We start from the raw sequence: 6,000 nt of genomic DNA, 5'->3' as shown, positions 1-6,000 counted from the left end.
AGGCAATAAATATGATTGTACTCGTACGATAGAAGATGAAAGATCAGATCACACAACTACGATAAAAGTAGTATCGGTCTGGCTTCACAATCCCAATGAAGTCTTCAAGTCGTTTAACCTGGTTTTAGAAGAAGAAAACCAAAGGTTAAAGGAGAACCGACTTTAGCACGCAAACTAGTAGCACACGTAAGGTGTGGGTATTATTTTTGCAGAGTTGCTAGATGTCCCCTTATATAGTCTTTCAAATTAGGGTTTTGCCATGGTAACAAAGCAATCAATATCCACTGTTAAGTGAAAACCTGATTTAGATTCAAGCTAATATTTCTCAACCGTTAGATCGAAAACTTAGTTTGTTATACACAAATGAAATGCACGCTTCTAGGTTTGTTAACCGTACCCAAACGCATACATTTTTGGTTCAATAATAGTCAACCAAAATGTTAGCTATATGCGCATTTCATATCAACCATGTTCTTCTTCACCATAACTAGTTCAAATGACTCAATTGAACTAGTTAGAGAGTTGTTCAATTGCAAGGAAATCTTATGTAACTACACAAGACACAATTGAAGCAAAGAGGATTTGATTCACTTGAATCGGTTCATGAACTTTTATAGCCACGCTTTGAAAATAACATTCCTTAGTCTTTTTAAGTTTAAGTTCAGAAATCATCTTCAGATATATAACCTTCTCAAGTTCGCACACTAGGTTCGCGGACTTAAGCAACCGGGCAGAGTTTACAAACTCCAGTAGAAAATCTCGGCAAAGACTTTCCACCGGTTCATGGACTGGGTTCGCGGACTGGTACTCACGCAACTAGATTGTCAACTCCAGCAGAATTTCTCGGGATGAGAAGTTAGGCAGTTCGCGGACTGGGTTCGCGGACTTGGCAACAAGCCATTCTTCCGGTTTCTCTTGATCAACAAAGTTCGCAAACTTTGGTTCAAGGAATAAGACTTATACATAAATATGTTTCCACAACAATGTTTATGTCCACCATTGGTTATGTAATCTAAACTCTCATTCCAATCATTGAAACATTCTTAGAGGACATTATACAGTTGTTACACTATTTCTCGTCAAAACAATTTTCAAAGTGTTTGAAACATATCATGACTTTCGTCACTAGGTAAAGATAAACTTGGTCGAAGCGAAAAGCTTACCAACACGTATTTCGAGATATAGATAGGCGAGATATACTCGGCTCGAAATACCAAATGTGTATAATCATAGTTTATATATAGAGCATACGACTTTTTGTATCAAAGAGTAGGAGATAAAATAGATAGACTTTTGAGTGACAGATAAGTTCAAGTCTCCACATACCTTTTTGTCGAGAAGTTCCACAGGTTCCTTGAGTAGATCTTCGTTTTGTATGATGAATCGCCATGGAGTCCTTGAGCTCAACTACGCTTACTATCCTAGTCCGAGACTTAGCTATAGTAGACTAGAAATTAATACTTAAAGTTTTGATCACTAACATTGACAAACATGCTTGAGATAACAACGCATGCGAGTTGGACCGAGCAATGCTCTAACACTTTGATCATGAGCATAAATCTGGAAAGGATATTGCTTTCAAAGCACAAAAGAACACTAAATTACTTGATAAAAGTAAAAGTGTGGGCATCTCTGAAGATGATCTTTCTGAGACTGATTCATTATATGAATATCTTGAAAAGTCACTCTATTTGATCACAAGACAGTTTAGAGATCTTCTTTTAAAATAGAAGTAAACGGTTCACTAGAGATAAACCTAAGTCATCAGTTAAACCTCATAATCGTATTCCTCTTAAAAACAGGGATACTGGCGATACTGATGACGAGGATATGCCACAGTACTTCAAGTGTAAAGGTTTTTGTCATTTTACAAATGAGTGTCTGAATTGTATAAAATACACTGGAAACAGAAGTCTTGTTGCGACCCTTGATGAAATGTCTGATCACTATGATTCTAATGAAGACGAAAAATTAAGTGTTGTACTCTTTAGTGAAAATATTGATTTTGATAATTGTAGCAATACCTACATCAACCTCGATATTCTTTCGGAAGAAACTTCAACCACTTTGGAGGATAAAATGGATTTCTTTTTGTCTACTGAAAATTTTAAATCTAATTTTTCAGGTTCTACCGTTTGTCTAGCAGCTTGCACAGCTATGACATCTGAACCATCCTCTATATTGACATGTTCTTATTGTACTCTCAAGGGTCATGAACTCTCCAAATATTTCAAGTACGAGCATAAAGTAAGATATGTCAACAAACTTCAACGGAGAGAAAATCATCTAGAAAACAAGCTTAAACTTGTTCAGAAGTCATCTGAGGTATGTAAACTCAATTCCTCTCCGAAAAAGTTAATTTCTAAAGAACTAATTAGACCTCCTCGGAAAAGAAGAAGGTCTAAACATTCTGTGAAAGAGGTGTTTAGGAACTCTTTCCAAAAAGTTCATGGCCGTGTATCTTGTCTCAAGTGCCTGATTCCAAAGAGGTAAGAGTTAAACACTCATAGGTCTTAAGCAAAAGAAAAAGTGTTTTTGTTTGTTTTTCTTTTATTTTTGATTTTGGTTGATCTTTTCATATTCTAGATTGATATTGAAAAGAGGATTCCATGTTTGATTATTAAAAAGAGGGTCAAAGTCGACAATTCTGCCTTCTTTAGGGTTGTGAGTTGTGCGTACGTGAATTCTTTTAACTATATAAAGGTTCCATAACCCTATATTCATTTTTCCTTATCTAATTAAAAAAACAAAAAAAAACTCTTTTTATCACAAGGGTGCTTGTCGAGCTTGATTTGTGAATTTCTCTCACAATCTTATACTTGTATGGAGACTCCAAGCATCATGTCTTCTGATGGAAAAGAGGTTAATATTATTGTTAAGCCATCAATCATGAAGGAAAAAGATACATCTCTGATACCCTCTTCCTTGAAAAGAAAAATGAAGAATGTGAGGTAACCAAGGGTTGTCCCTTCAAATCTTTAGAAGTTTTCTGTTGTTCTTAAAGATTTGAAGGAAACAAGAAAGGAGATACTGCAAATAAAGGATATTGTTTTTAGGAATCTTGAAATTGAGAAGGCCCTGCTTCGGCATCAGTCAAGAAGGTTTGTTGGAATTGATTCTTATCTTCATGAACCTTATGTTCCAATGGCTGTTGAGGACAAGGAGTTCGGGGACGATAACGAATTTTTCAGAGGTATTAATGTCTAGAAAACTTCTTATGAGAATTTATTATTGTGTTTTAAGAAGGATAACTAGGGTTTGGAATAGCAATTATTGTGAATACACATAACTATTGCCAACGATTTTCATTTTGCAATGTTTTTAGATTTATTTATTTAAATTCTAAAGTTTATTTGGAAGATGATTTTGCAGTATTAATATTTATTGGTTTTATATATTGCAAAAATTGTTTTCGAATATGTGTGTTTGCGCCTGTGAACTATGATTGTCCAATAAATGTCAAAAGTTAAGCCTATTGTGCCATTATGCAAACATTGATGGAAGATAGGATGAACTTTTGATTGCAAAGATTAAGTCTATTATATGTGTTTATGCAAATATTGATGAAAAATATAATGAATCTATGAATATTCCACAGTATTGATCTTTCCCTAATCCACTTTTATGTGAAAAGTACTGTGCGGCTCCGTAAGTTCTGTTATGTTGAGCATTTCCGATTAAATTAATCATGGATTCTCTTGTGGTTAATTTAATTGATATTTCTGGATACAAATTCATGTTTCATGTAATTTGTTAATGTCCAAAGAAATCCTTCTTTTCTTGTAAAAGTAAGGTCGCTCTTGTTGTTCTTTCGGGAATGACATTTTATGAGGGAGAGTTCTTATTTGAACTTGTGCTTAATTTCCAAATCTTTGTGGGGAGTGCGGCTGTGGAATATTTTAGGAGTTTTCTTGTATCTCTATTAACTCCTTGATGAATGAATTTAGTTTCGACTATATGATTGCATCTAAACAAAGTTGATATGTTTTTCTTTTAGCCATGAAGTATATCTCTATGATAATTTCATTATGATCCCACTAGTTTTCGTACCTTTGCCAATTTATATTGACAAAAATAGGGAGAATTAATATGTAGTTCACTCTACAAATACTTATGGTTCACGGATCATTACGTAAGGGGGAGTGGTTTTCATGTGAGATGAATTATTGACTAAGGGGGAGTGATACATATCATTATAGTATTGTTGTCAAAGTTGTGATACAATTGTACTTTGATGTTGTATGATAATACTATGACATTGTATAACAATGATTGAGACCTACTGTTTTCTCATTGTTATAAGCTACGGATCTTCAACAACTATGATGCTGAGTTGAACACGTTCAAAATCACTGGAGTACTTGGAAGTGACGAAGATTTCGAGTAATGTTGAATAACCAAGGAAATCAAGCATTTGGATGAGAAGCTACAATGTTTATTTATTTTGTAATCCATATGTATTGATAGTTTTGTCACTAAAATTGATAAAGGGGGAGATTGTTAGAGCACTACTCGGTCGAACTCGCAACCGTTGCTATCTCAAGCTTGTTTGTCAAGTTTAGTTGCCAAAACTGTAAGTCTTTATTTTTAGTCTACTTGTTGCTAGGTCTCGGATTAGGACAGAAAGTGTAGTTGAGCATTAGACTTCACGACGTTCATCGATTGAAGACGAATAACTACTAAGGGGAGCTTGTGGAACTTCATCAACAAAAGGTATGTGGAGACTTGAACTCATATATCACTCAAAAGTCTATCTACTCTATCTCCTATTTGAGACAAAAGTCGTATAGCTATATAGACTTCGATTATACACATTTGACATTTCGAGCTGAGTTTTACTCGCTTACATATTTCTCGAAATATGTGTTGGTAAGCTTTCACTTTAACCAAGTTCATCTTATATTCTTGAGAAAGTCAAAATATGATCATGTTAAAATCGCCTTCTAACATCTTACATGATTTGTGTGAGACATTCGTTTGATGTAGACTCGGAATGTTTAGTATTGATCATTCGATCACTTGAAAATTTATTTGAAACTAATAGTTTGTGTGAGACAACTATTGTCGTCTTCTAAGAATGTTTTAATGATTGAAATGGGAGTTTAGAAAAATTAACCATGATTGGATATAGCACAGTATGCGTACTTGTATGCTAACTTTTGCATGTTATTCCAAGTCCGTGAACATAGTATGCATACCCGTATGCGTACTGGTTGGTTAATGAAAGTCTGGGAACTTAGTATGCATACCGGTATGTGTACTAGCGTGATGTTCAAGTTTCGGAAATTCATGAGTTTGGAGGTATGCGTACCCTCTCGCATACTGGCGAACCCAAACTTAGTCCGGCCACTTAGGTATGCGTACCCGTATGCATACTTGAGTAGGTTTTGTTCTAAAATCGGTTTGTTCATGAATTAATACATTTATATATTAAGGAATGCAGTATTTTGCAAGTTGTGGCTATAATGTACATGAATTGATTCATATGAATCAAAATCGATTTTGCTTTAATTATGTCTTTTATATTTCTATGAGAATATAAACAATTGAACAACTCTAGAACTAGTTTCATTTGAGTCTTTTGAACTAGTTATGGTTAAGATGAATAAGGTTGATGTGAAAGTGTTCATATGGCTAACTTCGGTTAACTATTGTTGAGCCAACAAGGTGTACACGTTTAGGTACGGTTACTCATATATAAATGAAGTCACTTTTTGTTTGTGTATAACAAGCTAAGTTCGATCTAACGGTTGAAAGATATTAGCTCGAGTCTAACTAGGTTTTCATCTAACGGTGAATATTGAATGCTTTGTTACCAAGGTAACATTAATTGCAAACCCTGAAGACTATATAAATGAGAACTCTAGCAACTGGGAAACCTAATCCCTACACCTCCTGTGTGATACTAGTTGCGAGTAGAGTCGATTCTCCTTTAAACATAGGTTTTTTCAAAACCCTGTAGGTTAACGACTTAAAGAATTCATTGGGATTGTGAAGCCA

The sequence above is a fragment of the Papaver somniferum genome, unplaced genomic scaffold, assembly GCF_003573695.1.
Source record: "Papaver somniferum cultivar HN1 unplaced genomic scaffold, ASM357369v1 unplaced-scaffold_135, whole genome shotgun sequence".
Classification (NCBI taxonomy): Eukaryota; Viridiplantae; Streptophyta; class Magnoliopsida; order Ranunculales; family Papaveraceae; genus Papaver; species Papaver somniferum.
The sequence above is the reverse complement of the archived record's forward strand: the minus strand, read 5'-3'. Positions refer to the sequence as shown.